This window comes from Physcomitrium patens, chromosome 1 (genome assembly GCF_059467195.1).
Source record: "Physcomitrium patens ecotype Gransden chromosome 1, ASM5946719v1, whole genome shotgun sequence".
Lineage (NCBI taxonomy): Eukaryota > Viridiplantae > Streptophyta > Bryopsida > Funariales > Funariaceae > Physcomitrium > Physcomitrium patens.
In genome coordinates, this window is record NC_143410.1 from 4,238,099 (window position 1) to 4,258,152 (window position 20,054).

A 20,054-nucleotide genomic window follows, 5' to 3' on the forward strand; every position below is an offset into this window, starting at 1 on the left:
TAGCTACTTGTACAATTACTTGAACATACCCAGTATCTAATACAAAATGCAACAACCAAAAACCAGAATTTTGATAGAAATATTTGGCAGAATATACTTCTGCATTTACAAAACAAGAAAGATGAAACGAAAAAGAAAAGAAAAAGAAATAAAAAAGCTGAAACATGAAACATGTCTGAATAAAAATAAAACACAAAGCAACACACCACCAATACAGCAAAATACACAAGAGTAAACATCAACAATTGAAAAAGGAAAGTGATCCATTTTTAGTAGTTTGCATCGTTTAAATAATACTCAGAATAATGCGGTTGGAGTAACTGAACACATGTACGAATATGTACTTAGCATTATACGTATATGATTAACTATAAATTTTACACAATCTAATTTTTTAATACTCTATTATTAGTATTATAATCATTATTATTGATATATACATTCTTTCAAAACAATGAAATGTTGTGAAGAAAATTTTAAACTACGATAAGTAATTGAAATAACATTTTGAGAAATCGTTTCCTAAATGTTCTCTTTACAATTATTCATAGAAACCAATGGGGATACCATCAATTCTGCATCAACGAATAGCGGATTATTGGAATAAATGGTAACCATCGAAGTACATCAGCGGGTGTCACCAGCATTGGATCACATGGGTGGATGGAAAACGGGGTCAACCAACGTGGCATATAGTACCCGCCACGTATGCACAGGTTGTGACACCGTGGCACGCAGCAGAAGGGGTGACGCCCTCCAGCTGGCACGCCGTCCCCCTCCACGTCGGAGTGTTGCCCCCCCTCCCTACTGACAAATGTCGTAACCCCATTGATTTCCATTTTCTCCCTTATTTGCTCACCAAGTCATTAAACGCTGTTTTGTTGATAATATGTCATGCAGGTGTTTGTGGAGCCATGGTTTCTAGTTCAGTAAACGAGAAGAATAGCTGTGTTTAGCACAACCAAACTGGAATCTGACGTGGCAATTGTCCCGCTCTTCATTTTCCCGGGAAGAGTTACGACCCTGCGCCAATATCACACGTGGTATGCGCTGACGTGGATTATTCCACGTAGGACCTTCCAATTTGTGGGGCTTCGACCATGAATGACTGAGTTTGCTGCGGCAGCAAACAGAAAAGCCTGTTGCTGGTGTGAGGCGTCAAAGCTCGACACCAAAAGTTTCGGCATCCTGCGATCTGCAGCAGCGGCATCATCATCGTCGTCGTCAGCATCCTTCATCGTTGTTCTACGCCCTCTATGGCTTGGTTTCTTATCTAGCTTTCATTACAGATGTCAACTCTCCTCAGTAGATAACTGTGATGAGTATTAGCTTCGAGGTAGTTCTCGGTGCCAATTGTCTGCTGGAGTGGAACGAAGGGTGCGATTGTGCAGTCTTCTTCTTCTTCGTCGTCGTCGTTGTGGTCATGTTTGTCTTTCACCCCCTTTTTGAAAGAATGGGTGTGATGCATCGGAGCCTGAAATGGACCAAGTCTTGGAGGTATATAGGTCAAAGACTACATCAGCTTATTTGTGATTCCCTTGACAGTCGGGTGGAAAAATCATGCAGAGGCTCCCTTTTCTCCTGCATCTGGCCGGCACCACCGTCTGGGACTAGTTCAAACTCTCGAGGTGCGCCTTCGCGCCATTTCGGAGAGAGAGAGAGAGAGAGAGAGAGAGAGAGAGAGGGATACGGCTCTCGAGGGGTGGTGGTGGTGAGCAGTTGATGAGAAGCCGCCGCAGCCACCACTACCACCACTACAGGGTGAGCTCCACCAGTTCAAGCGTGGTGACCGAAACGTGCCCAGAAATCGATGACCTGAAGCTGTTTCAGCGCAGAACCCGCAACTGGAGCATTCATTCAAAGCAGCCAGAGCTGTACATTAAAGACACCCATAGCTGCAGACAGACATACAGATAGACTGACAGACCGATAGGCTAACAGACGGACAGCGCGTCATTGATCATCGGAGACTGGGGAGCCTCCACTGAACACCCTTTCTCCTTCATCTTCCTCCTCCCTCCTCTTCCGCAACGGGTGCCATCTCGACGAGCGGCTGCCGCCACAGCCGCCGCCGCTTGACGCTACGGCGCGTTTCTCCGCGGCTAATTAGTTGTCAATGCTCTTGATGAGTCCAGGTGAGGTGCCAACTCATCTGCCAGCATGGCCTTGTGTATCAGTGTTCCTGGAACTCCTCTATTCGGTGCCATTCAACACACTGGTTACATGTATAGAGAGGGTGAGAAAGAAGAAACCCTTCAAGGGAAACTTTATGGAAAATTTTGTGAGGCATTCACCAAGAGATTACAGTCACAAGAAAAGCAAAGGTTGCTTTGATGGATTTTTATTCACAATTAACCAAGCACCGTAGAACCAAACAGTTTACAAGTGAATAATAAAATTGTGTGGTTTTTATGCATGACATTGTGTGTATAAATATATATACTGTTAATGTTTTTGAATGTGCTTTTAATGTAGAAATTCACAAAATTATTGCATAATATATATAATAATTAAAAATATTTCTTTGATTGCATAGAAATTTCACTCCATGATCTATTTATTTTTAGTGTATTATTTTCATGATTTTTTTAATATACATTTTTAAAAGTATAAAATTTATTGAGACATGCTTTGTAAGAATTTACTAGAATTCCATGTATGGTGAGGAAAACCTCTCATTTGAAAGCATTAGTCTTTAGATAAAATATAAAGTGTAAAGAGGTCATGTAATGGACCAAGACTTTCTCTTATGATAAGTCCAAACATGTTATTTTATATCTTAATTCTAACAATTCTAATAAGTTTAAAAAATTTTGTTTCTTATTTTCTTAAAAGGCTACTTTTAGCATTTTTTGATATGAATTCTTAATTTTCTTTTAAAACCACATCTTCATGTAACCTTATTGGAATTCTAGAGGACAACACTCTTTATGCCATGTAGAAAAATGTGCATACCACCTCTTTTCCTCCTTAGACATTTAGACTAAATTTTCTAAATATAAAACCAATTAAGCTAGGCTTTCTGAATTATAAAGGATCGATGGATTTAAAAGCTGTAGCCTCTCATCTTGCTCTCTAAGTATTAAGTTCTCTTTAGCATAAAAATGTATTAATCTATCTTTGTCAAAATCATGTTTTAACAAAAGCCTTGGATCAATTCAGAACCTTTATTCAATTTTTTTTAATTAGCATTTGAAATACCATATTTTACATGTTCGATGTAATTTTATTTTATTTTTATTTTTTAAAAAATAATTATACTGCAAATCTTTGTATAGTTTTAAATTATGTTTTCTGATATGAATGTAGTGCAATTAGCTTTCATTTAAATTTCAGTTTAGCATTTTCTTTTTGTAATAAATTAAATTAATCAATTAAGAATAGCATCGTTATATTTATATAAAATTTATTTTGTAATTGAATATCACCTAATTTTATTGATATTAATGTAAGATATAGTATTTGACAACCAACTGTTTTTCTTTTTCTTTTCTTCTTTTTGCTATGAACATTTTTTTTTTTTTTTTTTTTTTTTTTTTTTTAAATATCCTCTAATAGATTATGTAGATTCTGTTCTAAAAAATTAAATCATAATATATGTCTTTATTAACGAAAAAAATTCATGAAATATTATTTTTCATTGGAATATTTTTTTACACGTTGAAATCTTTTAGCTCTTACAAAACACAATATCCAAAAATGAAACATTCTATAAAATCGTTTTTAATATGAGTAGGATCTTGAAATGGTTCACTTCTGAATCATTTGCACTCATATTCAACCAACATTTATTGAGAAACGGAATTTCAACCAAATTATTAAAAAAGAAAAGGAAAAGAAAAAAGAAAAAAAGAAAAAAAGTGGGAATCAAATTCGCATTTGTTTGACACTTCCTCATGGACTCTTCTTTTTGTCGGAATTGTTGAAAACCCCATTTCTATCGCAGAAATAATGGGAGAGAATCATCCACGTTCTTCATCTAATTAATTACATCCAACTGAACTTGAACGAACTCTCCACGTCACCATCCTTGGAGCTCGTACCCGCCAATTTCCACGCTCCACTTGTCCAGAAACGTGTTGGTTCTGATTATGGCATCCCGGCGGCTGGGAAGCAAGGGGAAGGTGCCACGACTATGTTATTAGTTCGTGAAGGTGCCTGGAAGTTCTCCTTCGTCCTATTTGGAATGAGATGCTGAGCTGGAGTGACGAATCGGACGATCGTGGTATTGACACGTGGAATTATTTATTTTGCTGTTTCATTTCGTCCGTCGTCGTCATTTCCTCTTTCTTTACTTTTCCAGCCACACTACTCTTTTTTCCTTTTTTTGGTTTTTTGGTTTTATTATTGATATTATTGGTAATCTGTCTCTGATAGAAGTTAGGACGTGGATAAAAACAAAAACAACGTGCATAGTTACATTTTAAGGGGAAAAAAAAAAAAAACTTTGTCATTTTTAATAACCCATGGCACACTGCATTCAAGTTCAGATTTTACATTGCAATCAAAATGAAAAGATGAAAACAATACAAAACAAATCTTATAGTATCAAGTTATAAACTAGAGACTTTGTTACTGGACATAATTCTATGACAGGACAAGTTTTTAAGTAAAATATTGTGAAAAATAGATTATTATTATTTCTAAACCTCAAAATTTTCAATAATAATGTGTTAACATATATGTGGAAAAAAACCTAAACCAAACCAAAAATGTTTCCAACAATCTATTAAATGACTGGCTCTATAATGAATACACATTTATTTTTGGAGTTGGTTCTCTAAAGAAAATAAAACAAAAGTATAACATATGATAGTATTTTAATGTTTCTGTAGTTTATAATTATAACAATAACAATAATCATAAAATTTTCACATTAAAAATCATAATATAACATCAACTTTTTATTTTCTTTTCTTTTCTTGTTGCTTCTAGTAGTAAGCTCACATGGGAGTAGTGGTGGCCACAACATTCATTCACATGTGAGTGTGAGAGGGAGAGAGAGAGGGAGAGAGCCCCAGTAGGCCTGCTGTCTGTGTGTGTGTGTGTGCACTAGTGCAGTGTGCCTGGTGGGGAGGGGGAGGGGACGGGGAGAATCTTTGTCATGAGGGAGGGTTCTTTCTGAGCATGAGCCCATGATGGATGGCCCAGTGAAAGGGGTGAGGGGGAGGGGGGGGGGGCGGTCCAGATTCGACACATGGGAGCCATACACAATCAGACAGACACATGGCGACACAAGTGGAGCTAGAAGATAAAACCCTCACCCCAATGCCAGTGTGGCACACACTTCAATACAAAACTGCTGACATCATGCTAGCTAGTCATCATCTGGGTGGGTCCGGGGGAGGGGTTTTTTTTTTACTCCTTTCTCTCTTTATTTCCTTTCCTTTCTTTTCCTTTGCCCCTTTTCATTTACGCTTTTGTTGTGTGGGTGAGAGCAAGGTAATGAATGCTCAGTCCTGGCGGGTGAAGTAACGGGGAGAAGGCGGGGGGTAGACCCTTCACACATGCTGAGGTACAGATAAAGAGAGTGAGAGAGAGTGTCCCGAGAAACACCACAGCCCTCCCTAGGCTTCAATCCCCAAGCGGGGCTGCTGTGCTCTACCCCTGTGGGGAGCACTACTGCATAGAATAGCACAACCGACTACTGACTCAACCCCACTGACCGGGGGACTGACTGCCTGACTGACTGGAGAGGGCTCTGGGTGGGGCCGCCCTGGACGGACTAACTAACGAAGGAAGAGAAGGAAGAGGAAGAGGGACATGCCGGAACATGGTGGTGGGGTTGCTCCCACCTTTCTGGGGCCCACACACAGAGAAAACAAACACAAACAGGATAGGAGGGAAGGGGATCACTTCTTTCTTTTTCTCTCCCTCTCTCTCTCTCTTTCCTTTTTTTAATATTTTTTTCCTTTCCTTGCCTTTCGCTGCTTTGACGGCTGTCCTGCTGCTGGACTCCCCGAGACTGACTGACTGCCAGCTGCAGGGAGGGAGGGAAGAGAGAAATGGGCAAGAGGGGGGGAGGTGTGTTGACTTCCTCCTCCCTCCTTTCTTTCCATTTCCACTTCTTTATCCTTTCTTCGAATTTGAGTGTGCGAGTATTTCCTTGACCTGACTTCTTCCTCTTCTTCCGCCCTACCACCTCTACGACCACTACCACTACTTCTACTGCTTCCTCTCCTCCTACTGTCCTGCTGCAGCTGATTCTGCTGTCATTGTCACTGAGTCTGGATAAGCTCCTGGGCCTGGTATGGACACCCACACACACCCACCCACCCACTTACACACAGCCCCAGGAAAAAAGAAAAGCAAAGAAAACAACTACACTACAAGTCATGTGAAAGAAAAAGAGACTGCTGTGTATCAAATTATGTGCCAAATCTTGGCTTTGAGCCTCCTGAAGGCCCTTAAAGTCAATGAGAGAGAGAGAGAGAGAGAGAGCACAGACATTAGCTTGCACAAGTGCTTGCCAGTACATCATCACCCTGTAATCCATCCCCCTCATTTTCACAAATGGATGGATGTAAATTTGCTATTATGCATTCAAAATGAATGAATAATTGGGGATGTAGGTGGTATGTCCTGTGAGTTGCCTGCCTGCCTATTTGGCTTGTGGAATCTGAGATGTGGATAAAACCCTGAGTGAGTGTGATGGGTGAGTGCCACCATGTGATGCAGTTGGTAGTGAAGGCCCATCCATAGCTCTGCTGTGCTACATGCTCTTATGCTTGTGCTCTATCTCTTTGTCTCTGCTGTGGACATTCATATAGACAAATTGATCTTTTTCCTGTGTTCCAGAAATCTACATGTGTACTTGTGTTTTGTTCTGTTATATTGATCCTATTTTTTTCTACACAAGTCATGGTACTAATAATAGTTTCCCTTCCCCATGGATAATGAATTGGGTACTCTTTTTGCTCACTGTAGCAATCACTAAAATGCTGATGCTTAGCCTCCAGAGCTGGAACTTCTCACTGGAATGTTTGAAGCCATTTCCATCAACTATTAATGAATAAATGAATATTTTTTTCTAAAAATAATGATTCTAGATCACTCTATGTTTGCAGGGTGGTGGCTCATATTCTTTAATAGACATTGGGCATCTGCTGGCAATATGATTTCCCCATTTCAAACAATGTAGTAGTTATATGGGTAAAATGAATCGTCGAGTTAACCAGGTTTATTTTATACTTTTGAGCATTTTCATCCATTTTATTTTTCATATAAATATAATATATAAATTTACTTCTCCTATTTAGCTAGTTAAACAACATTTTTTAAAATTCATGTTAATGTACACTTCTTCAAAGTAATGATCTCGATATTTGAAAAGCCCAACAAATAACTTGGATCTTTACATAACTACATAAATTTAACTCTCTAAACTTAAAATTTGTTTCAAATGAGGCAGAGTTACGATTGTCATTCTAATTTTTTTGTAATTCACTGTCATAAAACATGTTAAAAATCTCCATGCAAGATGATCACATACAAAGGGTAGTTAACTATTCAATATTCCACCATACTTCCAACTGTTTCCATATGAATCTCATTCATTCATTCATTCATTCATTCATTCATTTTAGTTTTTTTTTTTTTTTTTTTTTTTTTTTTTTTTTTTTCTCTATACATATAAAAATATATACACACACATACTATTGAAGAAAAGAAGTCTAAAAGCTACAAACACTTAGCATTAGCAAGGATTGTAGTTTAAGAGAAGTGTGGAGAAAGATGATTCTTACTTCCAACACTCTTTACTTATATGTGGTGGTTTGCTCACCAACGAGGCAACTTCCATCCATTTGATATTACATCCATTTCTACCTCATCCAACTAAACCCTTGATGCCACAACAATAACTTACTTTAAATCTTTGCTATCTTTTTACTATTAGCAATATATTATGCTTAATCTCTATGTGGATATAACTAAGCAAGTACTTACTGATCTTCAAGACTCCCAGTTTGCTAATATTGAAAAGGCTTTTAATCTTAATCTCTAAATCAAGTTATGATATCTATCCTTCATTAATGCCTTTATGAGCACATCATCAAGCATGTCATTTGTAGTACAATACTTTATACCTATTATTCCATCTTCAATCTTTTCTCGTATGAAATGATGTTGAACATCAATGTGCTTGGTCCTTGAATAGTATTTTGGATTTTTGGCAAATGCAAGACATCCTTGATTGTCACACATAATTAGAGTTGCTTCTAATTGCACTAGACTAATGTCTTCTAAGAGTTGCCTTATCTAATACGCCTCCATTGCACAATGACTTGCTGCCATGTACTCTGCCTCCATCGTTGATCTTGCAATGGTAGGTTGTCTCTTGCAATTCCATGAAATGGCTCCCACTCCAATAAAGAACACATATCCAGTTGTGGATCTTCTATCATTTACATCTCCAGCCCAATTCACATCACAATAATCTTGCAAGTCAATGTTCTTACCACCAAGGCACAATTTGAAGTCTTTTGTACCTTTTAAGTACCTCAATTTCCTCTTTACTATTTTCCAATGCATTAGTCCAGCCTTAAACATGTGTTGGATTACAACAGTCATCACATATGCAAGATCCACTTTTGTGGCCACCATTGCATACATGAGTGAGCCTACTGCTGCTTTGTATAGAACACTTTGCATCTCACCTTCAACTTGTGCAAACTCCTCATCCATGAGCTTCATCGACTTCAAATTTACCTCCAAGGATGTTCTAATGGGCTTGCACTCCTCCATGTTGAATTGTTTCAACACTTCTTCAATGTACTTTGTTTGGCTCATTGTAATAGTCTTGTTACCACGATCTCTTATAAATTCCACTCCTAAGCAATAGTGAAACTCTCCTAAATTACTCATCTCATATTCCTTCTCTAATTTGGCCTTCATCCAATCCATCTTTTCCATATTGTTAGCCAAGATGATCAAATCATCAACATAAAGGATTACAATCAGCAAGAACTCTCTAAATTGCATTACGTACAATGAATGATCAACTTCACTCCTCACAAATCCTTCATTGATAAAGAAGGTGTCAATTCGTTGGTACCATGCCCTTGGTGATTGTTTCAATCCATACAAATATTTCTTCAATTTACACACAAGATGTTCTTTGCCTTGTTGCACAAATCCTTGAGGTTGGTCCATGTAGATGTCTTCTTGCAATTCTCCATTCAAAAAGGCCGTCTTCACATCCATTTGGTGTATTTCCAAATCCATTACTGCCCCAATTGCTACAATGGTCCTAATCGTGGTGAATTTGGCAACAAGTGCATAAGTCTCATTGAAATCAATTCCAGCAACTTGTGAGTATCCTTTGGCAATTAATCTTGCCTTGTGCCTCACCACCACATCCATTGCATCTCTTTTAGTCATAAACACCCACTTACAACCAATACTAGATTGATTTGCTGGAAGAGGTGTCAATTCCCATGTATCATTGTGTATAAGAGATTGATATTCTTCTTTCATAGCCTTCTACCAATTAATTGCATCTTCACACTTCATAGAATCACACAAAGATAATGGATCATGAAAAAGAGAAACATTTGCATGTTCTTCACTCACTTGAGGGAAGATGTGATTCTTCCACTATTTGCCACGTTGCCTTCTTTCTCTCAAAGGATATCTCCTTTTACTTGTAGAAGAACATTCACCTTGTTCTACTCTTTGTTCTTTTCTAACTTTCTTCTTTCTTAAACCTTGTCATTTTTCACTCAATGGTTGGTACATTTCATTATTATCATCATCCCAATCTTCAATATCTTCATTTCTTTTATTGTTGGTGCTATCAATTATAGGAGCCTTCATCTTTTCAACCTTCTTTGGCTTTTCATCTTCATTATCTTCATTGTCTTCATCTTTTTGTTTCTTTGTTGAATTTAAAGATGTGTCCACAAGCACACCATTACTCCCACTTAGACACATTTTCAAGTGCTTACAAGCACTCTTGTATTCCAAAAACTCAACATCACGACTTTTGATGATCTTTTTGGTTTCCAAGCACATTAGCCTATATACCTTAGTTCCTTCATAATAACCGAGAAACACACACTTTGTATCTTTTGCATCAAGTTTGGGCCTCATACAATCTCGTGTTTTTACATAAGCAATGCAACCAAAGGTCCTCATATGGAAAATGCAAGGTTGTCTCCCACTCCAAGCTTCTTGTGGTGTCATTGATACAAGAGCACTTGTTGGACACCTATTTCTTGTATACACTGCATTCACCACAACTTCCACCCAAAACTCATAGCCAAGATTTTGAGCATGAAGCATGCTCCTTGTCATCTCTACAATGGTTCGATTTGTCCTTTCAACAACACCATTTTATTATGGAGTGCATAGAGTTGTAGTTTGTCTAGCAATTCCTTCATTCTTCAAATAAACATCAAATTGCTTAGACATATATTCACCTCCATTGTTTGTACGCAGCACCTTGATCTTGCATTCACTTTGTTTTTCAACAAGTGCTTTAAACTCCTTAAACCTCCAAAAGCATTCACTCTTCACTTTAAGAATGTAGCTCCATTTTTTTTTTTTGAATAATCATCAATGAAAGTGAGAAAATACCTTTATCTTTCAATACTTGTGTTCTTCATAGGTCCACATACATCTGAATGGACAATCTCTAGAAACTTAATAGTACATGTTGCTACACTCTTTGGAAATGAGGCCCTTTGTTGTTTGCCTTGTATGCATCCTTCACATACAAGTTGTTTTGCATTATCGCTTGTATTGCTAAGATCTAAGCCACTTACCATGGTCTTGAGCTCTCTCATGCTCTTTTCATTCAAATGGCTAAGGCGACAATGCCATATATTCAACTTATGTTTGTTTGATGTAAACTCAGCAAATGTGGCTACCTCCACTCCATTCACCTTCTTACAAATGAGGTAGTACAAATTTCCCTCTTTCAAGCCTTTGAAGACCTTGTCTCCACTCAATGTTCTTACAAAACATCCATTCATGTCGAATTAAACTTTAAAACCTTCCATTACAAGTTTACTCACCGAAAGTAGGTTTTGCTTCATCTTAGGCACATGAAGGACATTTTTGAGTCTGATCCTATTGGTTTGTCCATTCACAACCACTTCCACCATAATAGAGCCAATTCCAATGGCTTTACATGTACCACTATTTGCCAATACCACATTTGAAGCTGAAATTGCTTCATAAGTGTCAAATGAATACTTATAAGGTGTCATATGCTTGGAACAACCTGAATCTACAATCCATCTTGACATGGCAGCCATAGAGGTCCCATTTGTTGCCGTGAATACATAATCTTGTCTTCCAAATTCATCTTGCACACTATCTGCATTCTCCTTCTTCATCTTTTTGCCTTTGTAGCAATTTCGAGCAAAATGGCCTACTTTGCTACAAATGAAGCAAGATTTGACATTGCCTCGTTGATTTGAATAGTTGGCCTTGTCTTGATGTGAATAGAGTGCTGAATCTTGACTTTGAGGCTTTTTTTCTTTCTTCTTAGTTACTTCATGGGCAAGTCTTGCCGTCACATAATCCATTATAAGCTCTTTTAGTTTGATGGACTCCAATGCCACAATAAGGTAGTTGTAGGATTCGGGAAGGTTCATTAGCAAGCTCATGACAATATCACTTTCTTCTAAAGGCTTGTCAATAATTGCTAGTTGGTTTGCAAGAGCCTTTATCTTATTGTCCTTAGCCATGATGTCTTTACCTTCTTCCATCTTACAAGTAAAGAACTTCCTCCTTGTATAGATGATATTGGATAAGTTTTTGCTCTCATAGATATTGCAAAGAGTCTTCCATGCTTCCGCTAGTCCTTTGCAAGAAATAATGTGGGAGAAGTTGGCTTCATCCACATTAGTTGCAATTAATCCAAAAGCCTTCTTTTCACGACGTTTGAACTCCTTCTTCTCCTTCATATCAGAATCTTTGCTTGGAGCCTCTTCACTTTCATCTACAACATCCCAAAGATCCAAAGATGCCAACAAAAGCTCCATTTTTACCTTCTAATGGTAGAAATTATCACCTCTAAACTTTTGAATAACTCTCAATCCTTCATCCTCACTTGAAGCCATCTCTAAAGAAGAGTTGTATCAAAAAAGATTGTAAGAAAAAGTCCTAATGTTCTAAAAAATCAGCAAGAAGGTTTTGTTGCCTTAGAATCATAGAATCCTTCTTTGTGAACAAACTAGTGTTTTAACTCTCAAAAACTCTCTCAACTTTACTTCTAAGACTTGTCACAAGTTTGATGACTTATCTAAGTGTCTCAAATCAGATTTGCCACTCTAATATCTCTCTTATGCTTACAAATCACCTCTATACACCATAAAAGGTCTTTTAAGTACAATCAACAACTCTAGAATATGAAATCGTAAAGTTAGATTACCAAGGATCTATCTCAATAAAAGCACAATGAAAACTTTGTCTATAGGTGAAAAAAAAGACACTAACACTAAAATGCTCTTAACCACAAGTAAGAGCAAACCATGATCTAGATCTAGATCTGAATTTGAAAGTTAAGTTCTTCCAAAGCCTAACATCAGCAACAACAACTTGATCTACTCCATACTTACAAAACCACTTCAAAGAACTTCAAAAAAAAAAAACACTCAAGCAAATGTGAGTAGGTCCATAACCTACTAAAGAAAAGAAGTCTAAAAGCTACAAACACTTAGCATCAGCAAGGATTGTAGTCTAAGAGAAGTGTGGAGAAAGATGATTCTTACTTCCAACACTCTTTACTTATAGGTGGTGGTTTGCTCACTAACGAGGCAACTTCCATCCATTTGATATAACATCCATTTCTATCTCATCCAACTAAATCCTTGGTGCCACAACAATAACTTACTTTAACTCTTTGCTGCTTTTTTACTATTAACAATATACTATGCTTAATCTCTATGTAGTTGTAAATAAGCAAGTACTTGCTGATATTCAATACATGCAAACTCTCTCTCATGTAGCTGTGGCAGTGTTCTTGTGAGGTGGATTGGTAGCAAACTGGGCCAACCTCAATTGCAGTATCGGCCATGTGGATCATGTGCCCCCATCCTGGCTTCCCCTATAATACCTGACTCTGCCTAGAACATGGTCTGAGTAGCAATCCCTCCTTTGAGAGGCACACAAAATGTAAAAATGGAAAAAAAATATCGCCGTGCAAGGAAATAAAAACTAGAAAGATTCAAAGTATTTTCATATAATTTGGCTCATAAACATAATTTGTATAAATGTTTCAATTAAAGATTTTCTTCAACCCATTTCAAACACATAGATCAACCTAATTCTAACAAATAGTGGGTTATAAATCCAAAAATCCAACTTTTACAAAACTAAGAAGTATGGCACCTAATTATGCTATTATTCTACCTCAACCAATCAACAACTACTACTTGTATCAAAACACACCCACTCCATCTTGCAACACCTTTTTATGCTTAGAAACAATGTCAACTTAACCAACCTTTGATCTATTTTCAACCAAAAAATGTTGAAATTGGTCGACAATAGATTTCTGGATTCTTAATAATACTCCACCTTGTAGGTTGGAAATGGAAGGTGGTTGACAATGATGTACCCAAAGTGTCTATGCTATTATTTTAAAAAATCATAGTAAGGTATAAATGATTGCGCTACAAAAAAATGTTTGTGGTATACCATTTTACTAAACTTCTATTTCAACTTCTTAAATTTTTGTATGTTTATCATGTATTATTTTTCCATCTGAGAATTTTGAGATAAGATATAATTATTTTTGGATTTTTGCTGAATTCTTTTGTGACATAATCATGTTATAATTTATAAAATTAGTCCAAATTAATTGCATGATGTGAACATTACTCTAAACATTGTCTTCAAATGCTTATTCAAATATTATCTTTTTAAAGGCCCCAAATTCTATTACTTAATACTAATTTTTGATAATAATAAAAGATTTGTTTTACGGCTTATAGATAGCACAATTTGCAAATTGGTGAAGTTGTTTGACAAACTTGAATCTTTTAAATAAAAAATAATATATTTGTGGCAAATAAGCTAAATATAAAAAATTTCTTATTTGTTTTATGTTTTAAGCTTTAAGTTGGACTGGTTAAATTAAAAATATTATTATAAAATTATTTTTTATTTCTTAAATATAAGATTTTTTTTATTATATAAATTATTTTTCTAATTTATTTTAAATTATTTAAAAAATATATAATTTTTTATCTACAAATTAGAGAATAAAAAAATTGATTTTACTATTTTATAGAACAGCTATAATTATTTTTGGTTGTTGTATGCCCTTTGAAAGAAAAAATCACTTAGATTACCCCTGCAAAATCAATCATTGAGAAGTTATTATATCCCTTAGATGTGGATGGTTTAGATTTTTTATATATAGGATATCTTATTTTTAGTATAATACTTGTATTTAAATAATAATCTATTATATATATTTTCATAAATTGGTTATATATATATATATATATATATGTGTGTGTGTGTGTTGACAATTAAATATAAAATTGGAAAATTATGTTTTATCTTATCTTATTGGCATATGTATTTATTGTCTTTTGAGAGTTGTAGCTTAACCTCATAAGTTTTATACCATCTAGGCAAGAATATATGCAAATTAATGAGATTTACTCTTAAAGTTGTATAGTTTAAATTTCTATTTGACTTCAACAAATGACATTAAAAAATCTTCTTCTAATGACTATATAGTATAAATATACTACATACCATATTTTTGTAATTTAACCATTATAATTAGTAAGCTATGTAGGTTAGTAAAAAACGAAGTCATAATTCTATCAAATTGATTTATTCTAAATAATAAAAATATATTTAGAAAATTTAGCTTTAAAAAACTAAAATATCTTTTATTAGGTTTTATTTACATGAATTTGATTCTTTTACCTTGCTCTCTCTCTATGTACTAATAAGAGAAAGTTTAAGTGAAATTGAGAAACCGCTTACCTATATTGCAAATTTTATATATAATAAATAATATTAAAGAAATAATTGAGCCTTGAATTTTGGAGTTTTTAAAAGTATTAAATGAATTCATAAGTTAGTTTTTTAAAAACATTTACAAGAAGGATTCAATAATCTAATTAATCCCCAAAAACTAATGTTTGACCTTTCACCACATTTATGTAACAATATAATAATTCATCACACAATCTCTAAAAAATAATTATTTTATTTGACATGTAGTTAACCACATTCAAATAATCTTCATCAACAATATCCTAATGATATTTAAAGAGCTTAATAATAACCCCGACTAGGCTTGGGTTCTTTTTTTCTAAAGACATTTTTGATACAGCATCTCAAAGATGTACAAATAAAGAAAAACAAGTTAGAAATGTATTCATCTTTTGTGCTTCTTTTGATTGGATACACACACTTGCAGTATTAAGTTGAGTGTGAATGATTTTTTTCTTTTGATCCTGTTGGTTCTTTTGTATAATTTTTGAGGTTGTAAATTTCAATCAGCCATGATTGAGCAGTTGTAAATGTCCTTGACAACTTTACTACATAATTCAATTCAATCCAATTCAATTGATCACCTATCCATCCCAAATCCTTCCATCATTTTCTCTTCTTCACCCAGTTTGTTTGTCCTTCTAAACTTCTGGTCTTCTTCCAATTCATGGCAACAGATATTTTTCCAATCAGAATAGTGAATAGTCCCAATTTTGAGAGCATCCTTTCTGTCTCTGTCTCCAAGAGAGTGTGAGAAAAGGAAAATTGGACAGGGACTGGACAAAAAACATATATATATATATATGTGTGTGTGTGTGTGGAAATATTCAGGCAGTCAATGGACAGTTCCACTTGCTATAGGCTCCCATGGGGATTCAACCCACATGATTCATGTTGACTGTTTGTTTGTTTGCATTTTTGTTTGATTGTTTGTTTATTTACATGGTTTTGGAGGCTTCTTTTGTTCAGGAGAGGCACCCACCTGGCACTGGCATCTAATCAATTCTCAGCGGCAAGTTTCAGTGTTGGAGCTGGGGCCAGGTCCATCATTTGTCCCTGTGCCTGCACTGCTTTTTATTTATTTATTTTATTCATTTTGTTTGGTTTTTGTTTTAGTTTTAGTTTTTGCATTACCTGGTGACATCATTTCCAACTAGATTGACACATCAACTGAAATAGGGGAACACAACATAATCTTAACGGTTGATGAGAAGTCTCTGGCAATGCTGCTGCTAAGAAAGCAGGTGGGTTGAAGTTGTGAGAAAACGTAGCTTATCTAACGCCCAAGGTCGGTCTGCTGCTGGGCTTCATTAATATCAGAAGCATTGGGCAGGCTGCATGGTTGGTTGTTGTCCTTGCCAATCCGGTAATCCAGCAGGAGCACCGGAAATCTGAGTAGGTTGACACAAAATCCAGGCTCTTGCCAAATAGATCCTCAAGAACCCCTGGCGCTTGGTTTTGTACCAGCACACAAGCAGGATCTATATGGCAGGCCAGGGTGTGTGTGTGTACACCAGGAGCTCTTCGTGTGTGAGTGTGTATGTGAGTGAGTGAGTGAGTGAGTGAGTAAGCGAGTGTGTGTTTGTTTGTGTGTAAGAGAGAGCGAGAGAGTGTAGGAGGACGATCGTGAGTGTAGGAAGAGGATCATGAGTTCGGATGTGCTAGTGGGGTCCTCACCAAAGCTATGCCATCAGAGCCGTGCTATTGCTTGCGACACCCTGAAGCTATGCCATGCGAAGCTAGGGCACTCACTACTGCATGGCGATGTGGGTCCCGGGGAAGAAGGCGAAACCTAAATCTTCCTTTGATCACGTCACGTCAAGCTGGAGTCGGTTGGTTGGGGGTGGGGAGATTTGATCTTGTTCTAAGGCGAGGTCGCCGGAAGTCACGACAGAGCACGAGTTTTGCAGATTCTATGTGCTCTGCTTTCGATAGGCGTGGGCTGTGGCAACGTGGGGGTAAGGAAAAAAAAGAGATTCCTCGCCGCTGGGCCGAGCCAGCCGCACAAGAGAGTCAGGCGGAGGTCTTTTGTCTTTGCATGCATCATACTCGTGTTCCCCTTTTAGTCTTTGCCATGTTGACGATGCTACGTGTCCGAAGCTTTCCTTTCAGAGCTCGAATCAGCGTTAATCTCTGGTAATTAAACCTCGTTTTAACGTATTTGAGGTCTAATATCAGGGCGAGAGAGTGATTGAAGAAGAAAAAAAATGGGTTGACGAAGGAAGTCTAGAGGTCAAAGTTCAGGTTGAATACGTGGCGAACCACCAGCTGTGTGTGTGTCTGTGTGTGGGGGGGGGGGATGGGTGCTCTTGTTTAAGCGATGGTTCACTTCAGGGAAGCCCGAAGTTCTAATAAGACTCAAGTCATCACTCAATAAAATTCCTTTTAAACTACATCTGCAATTAAAACACCACGATTGATAAAAAAAATTGTGCGTTTTATAACTTCAAATGCAAGGAACATACGGTCTGCTTTCCAACACAGATTTCATGGAAGATGCGAAACGTAAAATAATCAAGCATTAATCTCAGTTCGGATTTCGGCAGTTACCTGTTCATTGATTCTACACTTTTGGCAACACTCTTCTGCATTTGGTTGGTTGCAGCTAAGGTCAAATTTCTAAGCTTGCTACATTGTACATTGTACATTGGTTTGTGGTAAAATAATAAGCACGCACTTGTGTGTGAGTCCAAAGATATCCCTGTTCTCATTGTCAACTGGAAGCTGATTTTCTGTAAACTGGAGGGATAGCCTAACTCAATTCATCTACTTGTCCGAGCTTCGTTGCTTTTGTGCGTCTGTCACTAAGGTGCCTATTGAAAATGGATCAAAGCATAAACTCTTTGGATCATCCAGATGTCTTGAACTAATTGTGCTTGCTCGTTTTAACTTGTAATTTTTGATTTATGTCCTCATTGCCACAACCAGCCTGTGAATTTGATCAGCCTTCGTGCTGTGATACATTATTCTTCAGTGAGATGGACAACTCTCCAGCAGATTGTGACTCCAATGCACGCATGACTCCGAACTTTGTACGAGTATTCTGCTGCAGCTGTAGTTGGATTCTGCTACTGTAGTGCAACTTTGTTCTCGAGCTGTGCGAAACTCTCGAGCCCTTAAATCATGAGAGCATGATGCGCATGTTGAATGCTTTTACTGACAGATTGGACAGTGACTCGAAAAAAACCTTCTGATGGAAACTGGAAAAAAGGTGAATCCTCAATTGTCTGCAATCACACACTCCATACATGTCCAGCACATCTCAACACCCATGTGATATCACACATTTTGTTTTGACAATGGAAATCTGTAGCCACCTTCGTCATTCGACGTCGGTCAATTGTTCAGTCAAACGAAGTCTCATCTGTCTTTGAATTCCCTGGCAACGTTCTGTCACTTAACTACCTTCTCCACTTTGACATCCACATCTGGACTTTCTTCTGGATTAGCAAAAGATCGGATATCGAGCTAAAAAAAAGAGCATTGCACAAAAAAGTTAAGAAATGTTCCTGTCCGAATTCGAAAAATATCCATCTATTGAGTCTCACTTTTAACAGTCAAAGGACTTTGCCCACTCCAACAATGGGAGCTATGTCTCAGCACAAAAATTTACTTACGCAGCCCAACAAGTTTTGTGTATGTGTCGAAACACAACTTTGAATTAGACCATATAGAAGGTGAATGTCAACGCTCTTCACATACGTCCATCCCAGACCCTTGCTCAAACGCTCAACGACCTCTTGCATGGTTTACTAAATGTCAACCCGTAGCCATGTATGATGGCGTTGCAAGGTCTAAACTCCATGTACCCAGGGGACCCAAGTTGAAGTTGCAGCTTCACTTCGATTCAACTGATTTGGCATATAATTAAATTTAATGTTTATAAAGATATTTGTAGTTATCAATAAAATAGAGACTGAAGCATTCTTCACCAAATGCTGCGGCCATGGAGCTTTGCATGAAAGTTTACTGATGGATTGGACGCACATTTCCGCGGCAACTAGCATGTTGCGGCATTTTGAAGCACGAGCTGCGTTGATTAGACCACGACAGCCAAGCCTGAATGCAGGGCCTGCTTCTTGTGCGCAATGTGCACGATACCTTGAATTTTATTTTATTTTATTTTATTTTTTCTTTCTTTCCTTTTCTGTGATTCTACTCTTCATGTGAGTGGAGAAGTATAGCAATGTTTTGCGGGCTAAGCAAGAGACAGGTAAAGTCCGTGGCTACTGGCGAGCACATTGGATTTAGTAGTAAACACCTGGCAGACGCGGTGAACTGACCGGGGAATTACTTCAACTTCAGTCACTATGCTGTTAGATTGATACGTAGTATCCGATTTAGCCTTCGGAATGTTACAGAACCGCATCCAAGCAGTTCTTCCAACGCGTTCAATAAGGATGGAGAACTTCATCGAGTTCCTATCACTGTGCAGTGCATACTCACGCTTCAATCTGCAGTGTCAAGCCTATCATCTTCTAGACTCCATGTATAGTATGGATCTCCTGCAACACTCAAAAAACCATACGCTTCGGTGCGACCGTCATGACCTGTGTCTGAAATCAGATGTTTTTAAGGAAGGAGCTCGCCTTTCTCTCACTTCGTAGTGAACTAGAGCTGCAGGCGAGGAATTCAAATCACAACTGTGATGTGAGATAATGACGTTACATTGCACTACACTTCGCCAACTTAGGCAACAGAGTTTTTTCATATTGTAAAGCCATGTGCTCTGGAATGGATAGCAGTACATGGCGCATCTCGAGCGCACAGTGCCGCCTATGCTTTATTTTGATGAAGACCGACTAATCTTTCTAAAATTCATCCATTACGGGAGGGCATGCAGTGGTGCTCGGGGCCATAAAAAGGGGTGTCTCCCACCACCGATTGCTGATTTCAGGCTTCTATGAACAAGCTCCTCTCCTCATTTTATTTTAAGGACGGTGATGTCAGTCATGTCCCATGCCACTTAAAATTAGTTGGGTAGTATTGGGTTGATCGCATGCAAAACCGCATGATGTAATTCAGTCATTTCGAACTATGATTTCCATTCCCAATTCGAGAGTATTCTCTGAAACTAGACGTGA